This window comes from Bos taurus, chromosome 17 (genome assembly GCF_002263795.3).
Source record: "Bos taurus isolate L1 Dominette 01449 registration number 42190680 breed Hereford chromosome 17, ARS-UCD2.0, whole genome shotgun sequence".
NCBI classification, from domain to species: Eukaryota; Metazoa; Chordata; class Mammalia; order Artiodactyla; family Bovidae; genus Bos; species Bos taurus.
The window spans coordinates 39,301,216-39,320,713 of record NC_037344.1 but is presented as its reverse complement, the minus strand read 5'-3'; the positions used below and the strand labels follow the sequence as shown (position 1 = coordinate 39,320,713).

General features: G+C 38.4%; 1 pseudogene; it reads left to right on the top strand.

Annotated features, from left to right (window-relative positions):
- The first annotated feature begins 3,699 nt into the window (after positions 1-3,699).
- On the top strand, positions 3,700-7,201 carry LOC783231 (guanine nucleotide-binding protein subunit beta-5-like; annotated as a pseudogene).
- Positions 7,202-19,498: the final 12,297 nt, after the last annotated feature.

Below are 19,498 nucleotides of genomic sequence, written 5' to 3'. Positions count from 1 at the left end.
ATAACAATTTTATTTTATGTCTAGCAAATAAAACCTTAAAGATAATTGTGAATACTGTTAAATTTTTATTAATTTATCAATATAAGTTAAATTAAGAACTTAAATTCCAAAGAAACTGAAGGAAACAGAAATAGCTAAAATAGCCTTACCATATACAGAATATCAAAATTTTAGTTTAAAAAACCAGTAGTTGAGATGTGTTGACTTGAGAGCTGTTTGCAGAAAGATTATATTAGAAAGGACAAAATCATTCAGAAAACCAGGAAAAAATGAGGTGCTATGGAAGGAATTACACAACTAGGGAGTAAAATTCAAGACGTTAATCATAAATTGACAATTTTGAGACTTGTATTTTTGCCTAGGATGCAAAAAGTTGAAAAGACTGTTTCCAACCTAAAGATAAGAAAAAGTCAGATAAATTACAAAATCAGAACTTGAGATCATCAGAGAACTCATGTCAAAGGGAGCTCAACTGAAAACCCATAGGCAGTCTGCTCCAAGGAGAAATGAAGTGTAAGCAGTGACTTATGTGGCAGGACATGGTAAGGAGAGATAGTGGATGCTGTTGAGCTAAAGTTTTTAATGAATTTCTTGAGGCCAAGTGAGAGTATTGAAATCGTGGGAGTCGTAGACACAAAGAGAGTCTACATTCACTCACAAATTCTTATTCACAAGCTTCCAGCGGTGCTCATGAGTAAACCTAGGAACCAGGAGTCAGAGATGGGAAACAGTGGCTATGAGAAAGACATGAAGCTCCTCCTAGAAATTTCTCTCATATGGTACAATATATTTATAATGATAGGGAAAGAAAAATGAATGCTGTCATTCCCAAGGAACATATGAAGACCCATTGCAACTGGGAAGAGGCAAAAGGAAAAAAGGACCCTTTTATCTCAGGGGGAAAGACAGAAAAATTCCTGGTGCTAGGGTCCTACACTAGCTCAATTATGCATGGGCAGAGGAGCCTGGTGGGCTACAGTCTATGGGGATGCAAACAGCTGGACATGACCAAGTCAATAGGCACGCATCCACAATAGTTGGGCAATGGGCAGGAAGCTCTCTTGCAAACAAGGCTCACCAAATATTCAAGTCAGAGTATGGTTGCAATGTGAAAAGAAGAGCAAGTCAAAGCTCCACTCCAGAGACTTAAGCCCTGGGCTTGCCTAAGAATGAGGCTGGAACAAGACCACAGAGAAACACCTTGTCTCTCTGTGCCCCTGGGCAGCAAGCAATAGCAGTGACTTATGAAAAAAGCTCCTGCGTGATGCAAGGACACAGGATGTTTTGCCAAAAGTTTTCACTTTCATCTCAGGTTCAAAGCATTTGTTAACAAAATAAGCCACTCATCATATACAAATAAATATTACAGATATTTATTAGAGAATTATCTAGCTTACTTTCAACACACTAACATTAAATGAAAACAGAAATTGAAAGAGCAGAGAGTACATCACCAAATTGGGTTTTGACTAACATCCAGACTTAAACAGCACTGGGAGGTCCTGTGTTACAGCACATCTAGAGTCCCAGTTGGGAAAGGGTCCCAAGCGATGCATCTGTGGGTGAGACTTCCAAGATTGCAGTTCAGGGTTCCTGCTTATAATCCCAGGACAGGTGCAAACTGATATCATTATCAATCTGTGATCAAATTGCAAGCCTGGTTTCCTGCTAATGTTATTTGCTTTGTTGTATAAAACTTTGTTGTATAAAACTAGTTAAGCCTGGGGCTTGGTTTACCAGACCTGCTCCAGGGTCTCAACAATCTCAAGATTTCTCCCTCATCTTACCTATGGTGCTGCAAGTCTTGCACTCACACCAGGCAGTCACTCCCAGTTACTCCCAGTCAGAGCAGTGTCCAGGCAGGTTAGAAGCAAGGTCAGAGGCCTCCTCTGCTTTATCTTTGAAGCCTAAAAAAGACTATTCATTTAATTTCCCTAACAACATGGAAGACTGAAAGTTGAGAACTAGGATAAACAATCAAACTAGCAAAAGCAAAACCCACTGGAAATATTGGTACATTCTTGCCTGAAAACACATGCTAAAGCAAGCTGAAGTAAGTGGTACAGTGAAAGTTACCATAACAATGCCAAAACAAATTTAGGTCAACCTCTGACCAAACTGACTCACCCCTTCTCACCTTTTCACATTAAAAGACTAACAGAGGAAGAGATATGCACATTACAAGCATAAATATCATTTACCCGAGTCTCTACTGGTCTATATAATATGTGTGCAATGCAATAAAAAATTATAAGATGTAAACACATACACGCAAACACATAAACCCCACAACTGTCTGGCCAAGAGACAAAATAATAGAATCAGTCTCAGGTACAACCTGGATGTTGAAACTGTCAGACAGGGATTTTGACATAACTGGCTAATGTGCTAAAAATCTGTAGTGAAAAAAGTGGGCAATAGCATTTAATGTGTAAGGGATCTCAGCAGAGAGATAATTATAAGAAACAAATGTAAATGCTAGAACTAGAAACACAAACTGAACCACAAAAGAAAAATAAAAGTGAGCAGGACGTATCATGGCACTCAAGAGCTGGGGGACAAAATCAAACTTTAACATATTAATACATGCAACTGGAATCTCAGATGGAGAAAAACTTTTGATTTGAGACAATCCTCTTGATAGCATAAACATTTAAATGTTATAAGTCTCTCTCTTGGCTGTGCTTTATGTGCCAACCACAAATTTTCATATGCTGAATTTTCATTCATCAATATACTTTTTTTTCTATGATATTCTCTTTATCCCATACGTTATTTAAAAGTATGCTGCTTAGTCTTCAAGTGTTTGGAAATTTTGCCTTTTATTTTACTATTATTATGTTCTAGTTTGATTCCATTTTGGTCAGAAAATATAAACCATATGATCTAAAGATGGTGACTGCAGACACGAAATTAAAAGATATTTACTCTTTGGAAGAAAAGCTATGACAAACCTAGAATAGCGTATTAGAAAGCAGAGACATCATTTTGCTGACAAAGGTCCATAGAGTCAAAGCTATAGTTTTTCTAGTAGTCATGTACACATGTGAGAGCTGGAAGATTAAAAAAGGCTGAGTGCCAAAGAATTGATGCTGTCAAATTGTGGTGCTGGAGAAGACTCAGGAGTCCCTTGGACTGCAACCAGATCAAGTCAGTAATCCTAAAGGAAATCAACCCTGACTATTCATTGGAAGGATTGATGCTAAAGTTGAAGGTCCAATACTATGGCCACCAGATGGGAAGAGCAAACTCACTAAAAAGGACTGATTGAAGGAAAAATTGAAGGCAAAAGGAGAAGGGGACAGTAGAGGATTAGATGTTTAGCATCATCAACTCAATGGACACGAATTTGAGCAAATTGTAGAAGACAGAGTGGCCTGGCATGCTGCACGGGGTCGCAAAGAGTCAGACTTAGTGACTGAACAACAACAACAAAATAATTTCTTTTAATTAACTGAGAGTTTTTTATGGCCCTTTTCTCCTACTCTAGAGTATTCTGAATCATGTTTGACAGCTGATGCAACAATTATGGTGGTTCTAAATATAGACAGTCATATTTATTAGTTGAAGATTTTTGTGTCTATATTCATAATAGATATTGGCTTAGTTTTCTTTATTGTAACCTCTGTCTGATTTTGGCATCTGTCTCTGATTATATCTGAGAGTTGGCACTTTTGACCTTTCACTGCCTTGTCAGAGATGTCACGAGTACTCCTGGTATCAGTGCTTGTGCCTCCAGGTTTGTTGGTGTCTTGCTGCTGCAAGCGTTGCTTTTGTCGCAGCTTGGAGCACTGGAATGATGGACTCGTCTGCTGTGCCCCTAATTTGCAGGCTCTGTAGCTGTGGCAGGAGGGATTTGGTACAGGAGGATCTGGTGTCATGGGTACTTCTGCCATGTCATGTGTTGTTATATTCATGGATCTTTCTGCTTCCAGTGGCGGGTGGAGGGCTGGAATTGTTGGCGCCCTTGGACTTCCTTTGTGGCTCAGCTGGAAAAGAATCCACCTACAATGCGGGAAATGTGGGTTCAATCTCTGGGTTGGGAAGATCCCCTGGAGAAGGGAAAGGCCACCCACTCTAGTATTCTGGCCTAGAGAATTCCATGGACTGTATAGTCCATGGGGTCGCAAAGAGTTGGACATGACTGAGCGACTTTCACTTTGCAACTGAAGGGATGGAGTTCCAGACTCTACTGCCACTGCTGCCCAACTGCCTGTGCCAGGAGGCCAGTGTTGTGTGAGCTACCTTCCCTGCTTCTATCAAGTTCTACAGGGCTGCGGGCTCTCAGCTATAGGGCTGGAAGCCAAGATTTCAGGCACTGCCTCCAGTGTTCCCCTAGTCCTGCTTCTGTGTATTCTGGTCCACCCATCTCTAGGTGTGCAGATAAATGGAATTCTCCTGTGTTCTGGTATATTGGGCAGAGGCACCTTTTTGAAGTTGTAGATTCTTTACTTTTAGATTGAAGAGGAGAAAAAAAGGAGCATCTTACTCTACTATCATGCAGAAATCTCTCTTACATTTTATTTTTTTGCTGAGGTTTTCTACTTTTTCATTTGTTTTCCATAGTTGTTTATTAAAGGATTTTAACTATGACTGCTTTAAAATATTCGTAGATAGTTCTAACAACTTTGTCATATTTGTGTTGGCATCTATTGACTTCTTTTTTTCATCCAGTTTTATATCTTCCTGTTTCTTGGTATAAGCAGTGAGTTTTGATTGCTACCTGGACATTTTTGTATGATATTGTGAGACCATAGCTTATTTAAACCTATTTTAGATGGATTTATGTTGACACCACCTTAGCAGGAGAAGATTTGCCTTGCACTGACAGTTGGAAATAGAAGTACAAGTTTCTTAAAACAGTGTGCTCTGTTGATACACGGTTGGAGAGTCCTCATTATTGCTTGGCAGGGTTAGGAGTTTGGGAGTTGCAGTTCTCCATGTGGTCTCCACTAACACCGCAGGGTAGGCTTGTCACTAGCCAGGAGAGATGAAAGGCTTGTCTCACTACTTGCTTATCTCTGAAACCATCCTGGCAGGGAGGGGATTGGGGCAACTTTTATAGTCTTATAAGGATGAAGGTATAGGCTCCTCACTTGGTTTTTGCTAGCATGATTGAGGTGGAGCCACACTTTTTGCCCCCCTCCTTTGGTGTTTGAATGAATGAAGTTGAGAAGGTATATATACATTTTAAGTCTTTTCTTTTGCTAGGCTGCCCCTTTCCTGTTTCCCTTGGCTGTTATTGTTCAGTCTCTAGGTCATGTCCAACTCTCTATGACTCCGTGGACTGCAGCACACCAGGCTTCCCTATCCTTCACTATCTCCTGAAGTTTGCTCAGATTCATGTGCATTGAGCCAGACTAGAGAGAGAGGCTCTTGTTGGAGTTTCTTCTTACATGTGCCTATTGGTAGTTCCAGTTTGCCAATTTCTTTGGCTACATGTCTGGGATATAAGATACTCCAAGGAACTCACCACTGTGTCATTCTGTGGGTCCTATGGTCCCTAAACAGTCTTTCTTCTTTCTTCTTCATAAATTGTCCTTATTGGGGAGAATAAGAAGTACATTTACTCTGTCTTCCCAGAAACTGAAGTCTCCTTGTTTTTTTTCTTTTTGTTTACATTTTACTCACTAGTGCTTTGTCTTTACTATTTTTTTATCTTCTAAATTCATATATTTTTTACTGATTAACTTCCAAATATAAAATATATTCCTTTAGGATAAAATTATTTGAGGAAGATGAAATAGAGATACAAGTTTAAGGAGAAACATGACATGTTAAATTTCTGAATGCTAAAGAAAAGCTTAAGTTTTTTCAAATAAAGGATGGTTGGTTAAAAAATGTATTCTTGTATTCATATTCCTTAGACACATGTAAAAAGAGAGATGTAACAGTTTTACTTAATAATGCCGTATTTATATTTAACTGGGAATTAACATCCTTTAGAACTATTACAAACATTTCTGATTAAAGATGATAGCCAATTTAAAAATTGGCAAGAAGTTTTATCATTTTTCAAAAATATTAAGGGACTTTGTCAGCAAGAAAGATTAAATCCATTGCTCTGGGATATGTGCCTGAGGATGGGGAGGCAGCTGGACCCACTTCTACGGTGCTGTGGTCCGCGCCTTCGCCGCCTGCTAACTCGCATCCCGCTTCCCTCCAGGCGGGTCCACGCGTGAAGACAGCAGCCTACGGGCTACATGAAAATGACATGTTGGTGTCGTTCAAGAGTGAGGCTGAGAGCCTCAAGGGCAAACTTGAGGAGGAGAGGGCCAAGCTGCCCGACTTGGAGCTGCACCAGGTGGCCGAGCACGTGGAGGCCCCAGAACAGTTTGTCATGAAGACCAGAAGGACCCTCAAAGGCCATGGGAACAAGGTTCTGTGCATGGACTGGTTCAAGAATAAGAGGAGGATGGTGACCTCCTTGCAGGATGGGAAGGTGGTAGTGTGGGATTCCTTCACTACTAACAAGGAGTGCGGAGTTGCGATGAACTGCAAGTGAGTGGTGGCGTGTGCATACGCCCTGTTGGGACGTGCCACTGCATACGGTGGTTTGGATAATAAGTGTTCTGTGTATCTACTGACGTTTGACAAAAATGGAAACAAGGCTGCCAAAAAGAAGTCTGTTGCTATGCACACCGACTGTCAGCTTGCGGCTTCACCAACTCTGATGTGCAGATCCTGACAGCCAGCAGCGATGGCACGTGTGCCCTGTGGAAAGTGGAGAGCAGGCGGCGGCTGCCGTGCTTTTCATGGGCATGGGACCGATGTACTCTGTTTGGACCTGGCCCCCTCAGAGACATGGAACACCTTGTTTGAGGGATGTGACAAGAAATCCGTTGGGCGGGACATGTTCCCTGGACAGTGTGTGCAGGCCTTTCAAACACAAGAATCTGACATCAACAGTGTCTGGTACTAATCTGGGTGGAGATGCCTTTGCTTCGGGATCAGATGATGTGTGTGTTGCCTCTATCGCCTCTGGGCAGCTTCCAGCGTGGACTTCTCCCTCAGTGTATCCTGCTGGGCACAACGATTATACCATCAACGTCTGGGATGTCCTCAAGGGGTCCCCAGTCACCTCTTGTTTGAATATGAAAACCACGTTAATACTCTATGAGTTTCCCCTGATGGGGCTGCCTTTTGCTCAGGATCATGAGATCATACCCTCAGAGTCTGGGCTTGGTCACAGTGCTCATAGGTACCTGGGGAAAAAATTTGAAATCATTACATGTGAATAGATCCTGCTTCTAGAGGACCTGAGAGTTTATTGCAAGTTAGCTTATGGAAGCAGCTCCATGACTGAAAGTGCACCAAGCGTCTCCAACATTAATATCGAAACCATTACCATCGAAACCATTACCCTTGGAAAGATCCCAAGGTAAGCCTTCAGCACTAGGAGAACACCCTCAAGTATAGTGTTTATTATTTTGAACTCTTTAAAAAATTCATCTATTTTTAAAGTTATTCTAAATTATATGACTCTCAACTCATTTTTGGTGCTGTAGTCTTGCTGCTTGTTCAGTGGTAAAGAATCTGCAGGACACACAGTCTCAGTTCCTAGGTTGGGAAGATCCCTTGGAGAAGGAAATGGCAACCCATTCCAGTATTGCCTGGGAAATCCCATGGAAAGGGGAGCGTGGTAGGCTACAGTCAATGGAGTTGCAAAAGAGTCAGACTCGGCTTTAGAGAATGTGAAATTGACTTCCAAATGGTTGTGTCTTTTTACAGTCTCATTGGTAGTGCATGCCAGTTCTCAGGGTCTTACAATCTTGCCAGCACTGATGCTATCACATTAAAGAAAAAAATTTTTTTGACTATAATCAGAGTAAAATGGTGTCTCACTCTGAACTTTGGTTCTAGTTTGGATTTCCCTGATGATTGATGAGGGTTTCCCTGCTGCTGCTGCTGCTGCTGCTACTGCTGCTGCTAAGTCGTTTCAGTCATGTCCAACTCTGTGCGACCCTAGAGACGGCAGCCCACCAGGCTTCCCTGTCCCTGGGATTCTCCGGGCAAGAACACTGGAGTGGGGTGCCATTGCCTTCTCCAAGGGGATGCTAGTAGTAAAGAACATGCCTGCTAATTCAGGAGATGCAGGAGATGTTAGTTGGATCCCTAGGTGGGAAAGATACTCTGGAGGAGGAAATGGCAACCCACTCCAGTATTCTTGCCTGGAGAATCCCATGGTCAGAGGAGCCTGGTGGGCTATAGTCCATGGGATCACAAACAGTCAGACATGGCTAAGCAACTGAGCATGCACAATGGTTGATGAAGGTGAGCACCTTTAAAGTCTTTATTTCCATTTTTATCTTCTTTTCATATAAGTGGCTAGAGTTGCCGATACTTAAATTTCCCCCAAATTTTCTACTGGTTTAATTTCAATTTTCACATTGACTTGAAGGCATTCTCTCTGTCTTCACTAACATTTTTTCAATTATTATGGTGTATTTAATTTCTGAACACTTTGGGTTATATAGTCACTCTTGTTATAATATTTTGGATAAGCATAATTTCGATTTCAATGAAGACTTATATATTAATCTTTTCCTTTGCAGTTTATTTTCTTTTTGTCTGAAAAAAGAAAGTTTTCTTTTTGTTTGAGAAATTTCTTCTTAACCCCCAGGTAACAGAGATATTTCCCGTTTTCTTCTGAAATATTTTGTAACTTTGACATTCATTTTTAAATCTCTAATTCATCTGACATTGATCTTTGTAGGAAAGATTATGTAAGATTCTGATTTCATTTTTCCTCTATAAAATTGTTTGCATACAATTTATTGAATAATTCCCCTCTCATTCACATATTGTCAATGTCACTTCTATTAAAATTTTAGCTTTTATGTATCTGTGGGACTCCTTTTGGGCTTGGTCCATTGGTCTGTCTGAGAGTACCATAGAGTTTATTTACTGATTTTTTTTTTTTTTTGCTGTTGTTAGAAAGAAAATTCAGGGCAAGAGTTTATGGAAAACTTGAACACACAGGAAATTTGAATGTCTTTACCTGTTTTATTTGGGATTATAAGAAGTATTAAAAAGTTGTATATGTGCTATGTATGTGTGTGTGCAATTTTTTAAAAAAATATTTATTTTTAATTGATTGGTGATTGGTTTACAATATTGATTTGACTTCTGTCACACATTAACATGAATTAACCATAGGTATACATATGTCCCTTCTCCTCAAACATACTTATATGATACTGACCTTCCTGTTTAAAGTTGTTTTGCTTATCTCTAGAGCTGGCTATTATAAATTATTACTTTTTAATGACTGTATAGAACAGATGGTATAGAACTGGAACCAGACCTAGTCTGGGCTAGCAGGAAATCTCCCTGATTCTCAGTGGAACTCCATAGGATAAAAAAATTGTGTATGTGTGTGTGTGTATGTGTGTGTGTGTATATGTGTGTGTGTATCCTTGACCAAGGGATGGTAGGTATAGTGATTTACTCAGGGCTTCTTCTCTGTCTTGCTGCAGTAGTTACAAAGAATGTGTCTATTTCTTCAGCTCTGTTTCCCCTGCAAATTCATTTTCCAACAAGGTAGCAGAAAGCTCTTGTAACTGCTTCCATCCCTTCTGTTGTAGGTGGTCCAAACTAGGGTTGTTGGTTTTAATTTCCTTTCTCTACCTGAGTTTTTCAGTGGTGAACAGCTTGTCTCCTTTTTCCTTTTTTCCATTACCTTGGTCCAAGGTGCATTCCACTCAGTAGCCCTTTTTCCTTTATTTTGAATTTGAATATCAAGGGTTTTTGTTGTTATAAAATGAAATTTCCATTTTTACTTCCTTTCTCTCCTTGCTTTTGGTTGATTTCAGAAAGAAGATGGCAGCTCAGAGGTTTTTACATATCTAGCCTGAAATGTTTGATGTCATCTAGCTTGATGTTTGAAGTCACTGACATAATTTACATATCAGGCTTTATCTTTGACTGAGATATCAAACTCTAGAGACTATTTGCCTAGGGGCAAAAAAACTTAATATTACCTACACTGTGGAAAAGTTGTAATAGATCATAATGCAATCAAAAGTTTAAGATAAAGTATTTTTGCAAATTTCAATTGCATTTTACAAAGTGCCTTTGCAAAAAGGTTTACTGGCATAATATATATTTGAAATTCATGAATAAGTCCCGACACATTTATTGAAATATGCATCAGAGGAAAATTTAATATAATTTTTTCTCATTTCCTATTTTTGGCAGCACAATATTGGCAGGAAGTATTTATTTAAGCATATACCACATATCTAGTACTGAGTATAAAGTAAGTCAGGAATTGACTTTTTAGCACTGCAGAAGAAAATTACTAACTGGCTAAAACATATTGAGAGTCTCAAAAGACCTACTAGAGATTATCTTTTAATATTTTGAAACATTTTACTTGAAAATAACCAGGAATATGTATCGAACAGTGGATGCAGGTTTATAAACTCCTCATTTAATATGCTACTTATTTTAAGGTGATAAAATTCCACAGAAGAGGAAAATCTGAGGTGAATTCTGTCTCAGCAAGGTTTCTTTATTTTTGGGGGTCCTAAATTTTAAAATACTCCTTAATCTTGTGATCAGCTCTTTATGATTAGCTTCTTCCCTTATTGTATCTTGGTTCAGTTAACTTCAGCCCTCTCTTTAGTTCTTTAATGCTTTTGTTTGTTGTTGTTTTTTCTAATTTTGTCCAACATTTTACTTCTTTGGGGGTTGCAGGGTTAGTCTGAAATGCCTTGCTTACTGATACTGGATATGATAGCCTTGCTATATTTTATAAGACCTAGAATTTTAATGGCTGTCCTAATGACACTAATGCCCTAATAGTTGTCCTAATGATGCTAGGAGGTTGAGATTCCAATCATATGCTATAAAAAACTGCATGGAGCCTATAATCTTTTGCAGTGGCTAAAAAGCATTCAGAAATATTTTAAAAGGTACATTATGAAGAAATCTTAAGATTCAAGCTCTGTTTTATTTATGAATAAAGTTTTATATTTTATGAATATTCTATGGTTGGGTAATGTAATTTTTTTCTTTTTTTAGCTATAATTAATTAATGATTACTTTTTGCTCAAAGAGCTATCAATAAATCAATGGTATTCATTGCTATTGGTAGTGTCATAGTAGAAAAGATACTGTATTTTTGTATAATATATCTGGCTATAACATTTGCCCTTTATGAATATTCAACTGAATCTTCTAGTTAAGTTGTGTTAATTATTGTCCTCAGAGACCTATTGAATTCAGTGGTACCTGTGTAATGAGATCTTAAAGTATTCCTAGTGATGAGATCTCCCGAAAAATTCCTGAACTAATCTTATTTCCAGCCAGTAATAATTTCTTCGAAAAGAAGTCATTTAGTTTAGAACACTATAAAACAAAATCTTTAAGAGTTATAAAGGTTTAGCATAAAGGATACTATTTATCTTTGATTTAACAAATATTTAATTGTTATGAAAATGTTAGGTACTGGAGATTTTCAGTAAATAAAACAAATCTTGCCTCAACTTTAATATATATATATATATATGTATTCATTTGGCTTAGAGTCTATTGTAATTTCACTAGTCTCTAGTAAAAATTAATCAATTTTTGTCAAGTCTAATTAACTCAAGATTCAGGATTTCTCATAAAACTCTAATATATTCCTCCTTGGACTTAAATAGTATCTAAGAGCCTAATATCTTTATGAGAATTAATTAGCTTTATTACTGAAGAATGGGACTGCTTAACTTGGTATGAAGTTCTAGGTTTCAGGTTCTGTAATTCATGATATTGTAATAGTTAGATTCTTGCTTTTTATTATCTTGTTAAGGCTGTTCTTATCTTTGTGTAGCTACAAGGGAATGAGTCTTTGTCAGTTCTTGTGGACCTAGGGAGTATAGGAGGCAAGAAGCAGATGTATTTTAAGAGACAGAATGAGGCAATGGAAATAGCAAAGGTGTGGTATCAGGCAAGGACTGAAATACTTGCAGTGCCACTTATTGAATGAATTTCAACAAATCATTTAATCTCTTGAGCCTCAAATTATTTGTCTATAAATTAAGAATTATAATGCTACCTTGGTGGGTTTGATAATACCAAACAATATAATGTATATGAGTATATTGCTCATGGTAACAGTTATAAATATCATAACCGCCACCACCTCCTTCTCTCTGCCTCCCAGCCCCAAGGTGGTACCAAATCACAAGTTCCAGAGCAAACATTGAGAAATGTTGTTTTCTCCTTTCTCTCATTCTGAAACCTCTTTTCTGGGCTTTACATTAAGGTACCTGATGAAAGTGTTTGTTGCACTCTCTGCCAAGAAGATCATTAAAGTTATCTAGTTGGAAATTAAATGATAAACTTGCTTCACTCTGGAATATGAAACTTGTGGATAGGAGGTCAAATTTCTCTTGTTAGAAAAAGAATAATAATAGCTCTTGGCTGTTTAGGTTGAAATAATATGTTTTCTCTGATAATTAATCTGATAATAAAAAGCTGTGGCTAGTTCTTATAAGAGGTAAATTTTGCAGACTAAGAAAAGCTCTGTTTGGTGTTAACAGTTCAAGGTTGAATAACTTTATGCTGATGTAGCAAGAGCTAATTCATTAGATTTCAACTAAACAAATTGGCAGTCTGTGAATTTGAGATGAATTTGATGTAGCTGGTGATTTTACATTTAAATATATAATAAGGTGAAAAAGAAATTGCTACTATGTCTTATTTTGCTTTGGAAAAACTGAGTTTGAACAAGCTGGTCTCAATTTGAGTCTTGAATTTCATGCTGCTTTATCTAATTTCAAGAAAAATTACTGACCCAAGTTCATTGGAGGAAATTATTTTCCACACCATGAGCTCTTTTTCAGACTATTGTTCAAATGAACTACAACAAGGTAAATGTTTTTCAAGAGAACAGAATAGAGCACTGGAGAGAAAATTAGTAATTTTTCTATTGTCTATAAGTGAAAATATATCTTTTAATTATGAATATAACTTTAAGAATAACTTGATCACATTTATAAATATGTCCAACAAAAGAGTTCAATTTAGTTTCAAAGAGCTGAATGATGAACATTAAAAAGCCATTTTTGACAAATGTTTGGCATAAACATTCGCATGAAATTCTTGTTATTTTTTCGGCTTTTGGTCTGATTCTGCTGGTAATCTTTGTCATGACTAAGCAAGCTACTTGAATAATCTTTCTATTACATGCTCTCATGTTTAAAATCAGCTTATGCCTTATAATTAAAGGAGTTTTACATCTGATAGCTATGGGTTTGAATTTATATAAGTCCATTATTTACTAGTTGTGTCATTTTAAATTTATTTTTAAGAGTTAACCACTTTTATTTCAGGTACTTTTATGTAGCAGAGTAATATGTTTAACTATTTTACTGAGATATAAATGCAAACATATGAAAAACATTGACATATATGGTAATTCTATACACGTAGTTTTTGTTTTTTGTATTCTGCTTTTTTCGTATAACAACATTTGTAAATATGTCTTTCACTAGATATTTTTCACTAGATATTCACTAGATATATTTCACTAGATATTCACTAGATATTTCACTAGATATCTTTTTTAATTGCTAAATTAAGTTTTAACACTGTATGGACATACCATAATTTACTAGATTGATTCCTTGTTTTTGGACACATAGGTAATTTCTTACTCCCCCCCCCCTCAGCTTTATTGAGACATAATTGACATATCAATATAAAATTAGTAAGTTTAAGGTGTACATTAGTTGTTTTGATATGTGTATATTGAAAAACAATTACTACAGTAAGGTTAGTATATCCATTGCCTCACATAAATATAATTTTTTGTTGGTAGTGATAAAAACTTGAAATCTTTTCTCTTAGTTTTTCAAATATACAATAACATATTGTTAATGTGGTTACCATGCTCTATATTATTTATTTATCCCCAGAACTTATTCATCTTATAATTGGAAATTTGTACCTTTTAACTCCCTTCTCCTATTTCCCACACCCCTACACCTGGTAACCACCAATTTGTTCTCTAGTTTTTAGATTACACGTGTGAGATCATATAGTATTTCTATTTCACCATCTGACTTATTCCACTTATCATAATGCCTTTACTTCATTTAAGTCTTTGCAAATGACAGGATTTCCTTCTTTTTTAAAAGGTTGAATAGTATTCAATTGTATGTATGTACCACAACTTTGTCCATTCACCCATCAATGAACTCTTAGGTTCATTCTAGTCTTGGCTTTTGTAAAAAACATTGTCAGCTCTAGGTGAGTGATCACACCATAGTGATTATCTGGGTTGTGAAGAACTTTTTTGTACAGTTAGAGTCCCTTGGACTGCAAGGAGATCCAACCAGTCCATTGTGAAGGAGATCAGCCCTGGGATTTCTTTGGAAGGAATGATGCTAAAGCTGAAACTCCAGTACTTTGGCCACCTCATGTGAAGAGTTGACTCATTGGAAAAGACTCTGATGCTGGGAGGGATTGGGGGCAGGAGGAGAAGGGGAACAACAGAGGATGAGATGGCTGGATGGCATCACTGACTCGATGGACGTGAGTCTAGGTGAACTCCGGTAGTTGGTGATGGACAGGGAGGCCTGGAGTGCTGCGATTCATGGAGTCGAAAAGAGTCAGACACGACTGAGCGACTGATCTGATCTGATCTGTGTACTCTTGCCACCTCTTTTTAATATCTTCTGCTTCTGTTAGGTCCATACCATTTGTGTCCTTTATTGAGCCCATCTTTGCATGAAATATTCCCTTGGTATCTCTAATTTTCTTGAAGAGAACTCTAGTCTTTCCCATTCTGTTGTTTTCCTCTATTTCTTTGCATCAATTGCTGAGGAAGGCTTTCTTATCTCTCCTTGCTATTCTTTGGAACTCTGAATTCAAATCGGTATATCTTTCCTTTTCTCCTTTGCTTTTTGAATCTCTTCTTTTCACAGCTATTTGTAAGGCCTCCTCAGACAGCCATTTTGCTTTTTTGAATTTATTTTTCTTGGGGATAGTCTGGATCCCTGTCTCCTGTACAATGTCATGAACCTCTGTCTATAGTTCATCAGGCACTCTGTCTATTAGATCTAGTCCCTTAAACCTATTTGTCACTTCCACTGTATAATCATAAGGGATTTGATTTAGATCATACTTGAATGGTCTAGTTGTTTTCCCTACTTTCTTCAATTTAAGTCTGAATTTGGCAATGAGGAGTTCATGATCTGAGCCACAGTCAGCTCCCGGCCTTGTTCTTCTGTGCAAGACTACACAGAACTGTACGAAAAAGATCTTCATGACCCAGATGATCATGATGGTGTGATCACTCACCTAGAGGCAGACATCCTGGAATGTGAAGTCAAATGGGCCTTAGGAAGCATCACTACGAACAAAGCTAGTGGAGGTGGTGGAATTCCAGTTGAGCTATTTCAAATTCTAAAAGATTATGCTGTGAAAGTGCAGTACTCAATATGTCAGCAAATTTGGAAAACTCAGCACTGGCCACAAACTGTAAAAGGTCAGTTTTCATTCTAATCCCAAAGAAAGGCAATGCCAAAGAGTGCTCAAACTACCACACAATTGCACTCATCTCACACACTAGTAAAGTAAGGCTCATAATTCTCCAAGCCAGGCTTCAGCAATACATTAACCATGAACTTCCAGATGTTCAAGCTAGTTTTAGAAAAGGCAGAGGAACCAGAGATCAAATTGCCAACATCTGTTGGATCATCAAAAAAGCAAGAGAGTTCCGGAAAAACATCTATTTCTGCTTTATTGACTATGCCAAAGCCTTTGACTGTGTGGATCACAAAAAACTGTGGAAAATTCTGAAAAAGATGGGAATACCAGACCACCTAACCTGCCTCTTGAGAAACCTATATGCAGGTCAGGAAGCATCAGTTAGAACTGGACATGGAACAACAGACTGGTTCCAAAAAGGAAAAGGAGTACGTCAAGGCTGTATATTGTCACCCTGCTTATTTAACTTACATGCAGAGTACATTATGAGAAACGCTGGGCTGGATGAAGCACAAGCTGGAATCAAGATTGCTGGGAGAAATATCAATAACCTCAGATATGCAGATGACACCACCCTAATGGCAGAAAGTGAAGAGGAACTAAAAAGCCTCTTGATGAAAGTGAAAGAGGAGAGTGAAAAATTTGGCTTAAAACTCAACATTCAGAAAACTAAGATTATGGCATCTGGTCCCATCACTTCATGGCAAATAGATGGGTAAACAGTGGAAACAGTGGCTGACTTTATTTTTTGGGGGCTCCAAAATCATTGCAGATGGTGATTGCAGCCATGAAATTAAAAGACGCTTACTCCTTGGACTGCAAGGAGATCCAACCAGTCCATTCTAAAGGAGATGGGTCCTGGGTGTTCTTTGGAAGGAATGATGCTAAAGCTGAAACTCCAGTACTTTGGCCACCTCAGGTGAAGAGTTGACTCATTGGAAAAGACTCTGATGCTGGGTGGGATTGGGGGCAGGAGAAAAAGGGGGCGACAGAGGATGAGATAGCTGGATGGCATCACCGACTCGATGGACGTGAGTTTGAGTGAACTCCGGGAGATGGTGATGGACAGGGAGGCCTGGCGTGCTGCAATTTATGGGGTCGCAAAGAGTTGGACACGACTGAGCGACTTAACTGACTGAACTCCTCGGAAGGAAACTTTTGACCAACTTGCTGCTGCTGCTGCTGAGTCGCTTCAGTCATGTCCGACTCTGTGCAACCCCATAGACAGCGGCCCACCAGGCTCCTCCATCCCTGGGACTCTCCAGGAAAGAACACTGGAGTGGGTTGCCATTTCCTTCTCCAAGGCATGAAAGTGAGAAGTGAAAGTGAAGTTGCTCAGTCGTGTCCGACTCTCTGCGACCCCATGAACTGCAACCTACCAGGCTCTTCCGTCCACGGGATTTTCCAGGCAAGAGTACTTAGCATATTAAAAAGCAGAGACATTACTTTGCCAACGAAGGTCCGTCTAGTCAATGCTATGGTTTTTCCAATAGTCATGTATGGATGTGAGAGTTGCACTATAAAGAAAGCTGAGCGCCAAAGAATTGATGATTTTGAACACTGATGTTGGCGAAGACTCTTGAAACTATTTTAGACTGCAAGGAGATCCAACCAGTCCACCCTAAAGATCAGTCCTGGATGTTCATTGGAAGGACTGATGCTGAATCTGAAAGTCCAATGCTTTGGCCACCTGATACAAAGAACTGACTCATTTGAAAAGACCCTGATGCTGGGAAAGATTGAAGGCAGGAGGAGAAGGGGACAACAGAGGATAAGATGGTTGGGTGACATCACCGACTCAATGGATATGAGCTTTAATAAACTCTGGGAGTTGGTGATGGACAGGGAGGCCTGGCGTGCTGCAGTCCATGGGGTCGCAGAGAGTTGAATTTGACATAGTGACTAAACTGAACTGATTGTAATCATGCTGCAATGAACACAGGAGTACAATATCTTTTTGATATAGTGATTTTGTTCCCTTTGGATTTATACCAAGAAATATATATGATTGTTAGAGCATATGTAGTTCTATTTTTAATTCTTTTGAGGAATGTATATACTATTTTCCATAGTGTCTGCACCAGTTTACATTTTCATCATCAGTACATAAAAGTTCTGCTTTCTCCACATCCTAGCAAACACTTGTCATTTGTTGTCTCTTTGATAATAGTCATTCCAAAATGTGTGAAGTGATACCCTCTGGTTTTGATTTGCATTTCCCTGAGAATAGTGATGTTAAACACCTCTTTACCTACCTGTGGGTCACTTGTATGTTCTCTTTAGAAAAATATCTGTTCATCGAAAGCCTCAATAATATTAAAAGATTGAAAAATCACTGGGATGACTGCAGAGGAGAAAGCATTTAAATAAGAAATTAATGTCAAAAATACTTTAAAAATCCATGTATTTGGAAATTAAATGTCCACTTTTAAATGATGAGTGGGTGTATCCAAGGAACTATAGCAAGGAAAATTAGAAAATATTTGTAACAGAATAAAAATGAAAAGTGTATTTATCAGAAATTTTTGCAGACAGCTGAAGCTGCTCAGTGTAACTAAATACAATGTGTAATCTTGAATAAGGTCTGAAAACAAATACCAGTCACTGCATAAAAGTCTGTGAAATTCTGACTAAGTCTGTAAAATTCTGACAGTCTGTACTTTAGTTAATAATACTGTATCACATGTTAACTTCCTGTTTGTTTTATTTTTGTTGTTGTTGTTAAAACATACTATTTTTTTTATATTCTCAGAATTGGATTTGAAGTTTCAAGCTTCAATGGCTAAGTCAAAGATCTCTCTTGATAATGTCACATTACACTCTAAAATCTGTGGGTTATTTTCAAATATTTTGATACTGATTTCCCACATAATTCCACAGTGTGGATTCCAGCACAGGGACTTCTTCTCAGGAAGGTCTGCCTGGTTCTGGGCACTGCTGAGAGTGTAATCTACAAACAGCAGAGACCAACACTGATCTCCAATAAGGCATCACCACCTGGGTGATCAGTCACCTACCTGGTAGCAGACTGATTAATCCAGACTCATTCTACAGTGGAAGGGCCAGTGTTTTGTTCTTACTGGAATGGACACTCTGAATATAGATTTGCAAGCCCTGAACTCAGTGCTTCTACCAAATTGCCATCTGTGGACTTATAGAATGTCTTATCTACCATCATGGCATTCCACACAGCACTACTTCCAATCATGAAACTCACTTCCCAGCAAATGAAGCACAGCACTGGGCCCATGCTCATGGAACCCACTGGTTTTACCATGTTTCCTTCAATCCTGAAGCAGCTGCCTTGATAGCATAGTGGAATGGGCTCTTGAAGACTTGGTTACATTGCCAGCTAGATGGCAAAACCTTGTAAGTCTGGGCAAGGTTTCCCAGAAGGCTGTGTATGTTCTGAACCAGCATCCAATATATGGTGTTCTTTCTTTTGTAGCCAAGATTATTGGGGTCCAAGAATCTAGGAGTGGCATCACTCACTATTACCCATAGTCACCACTAGCAAAATTTCTGTCCCTTCAGCTTTATATTCTGCTGAATGCTCTCCTACACTTCTTAGTTTCAGAGGGAGGAATGTTTCCACCAGGAGACACCATAATGATTCTACTGAAGAAGAAGTTAGGACTACATGGCCACTTTGGACTCCTCATTCCTCTTAATCAACAAGTAACGAAGATAATGAGTGTGCTGGTTGGGGTGATTGCCCTTGACTAGCAAGGGGAAATTGGAATACTGCTACATAGTGAGAGTAAGGAAGAATACAGCAGATCCCTTAGGGCATTTCTTAGTGTTACCATCACTGTGATTAAGGTCAATAGAAAACTACAACAACTCAAGTCAGGCAGCACTACTAATGGCTCTAACCCTTCAGGAAGGAAGGTTTAGGTCCTTACCAGTTATAGAACTATGACTACCTGAGATGCTTGCTGAAGTCTGAGGGAACATAAATTGAGTAATGGAAGAAAGTAGTTCCACTATGTGTACTTTTCTACACACACAC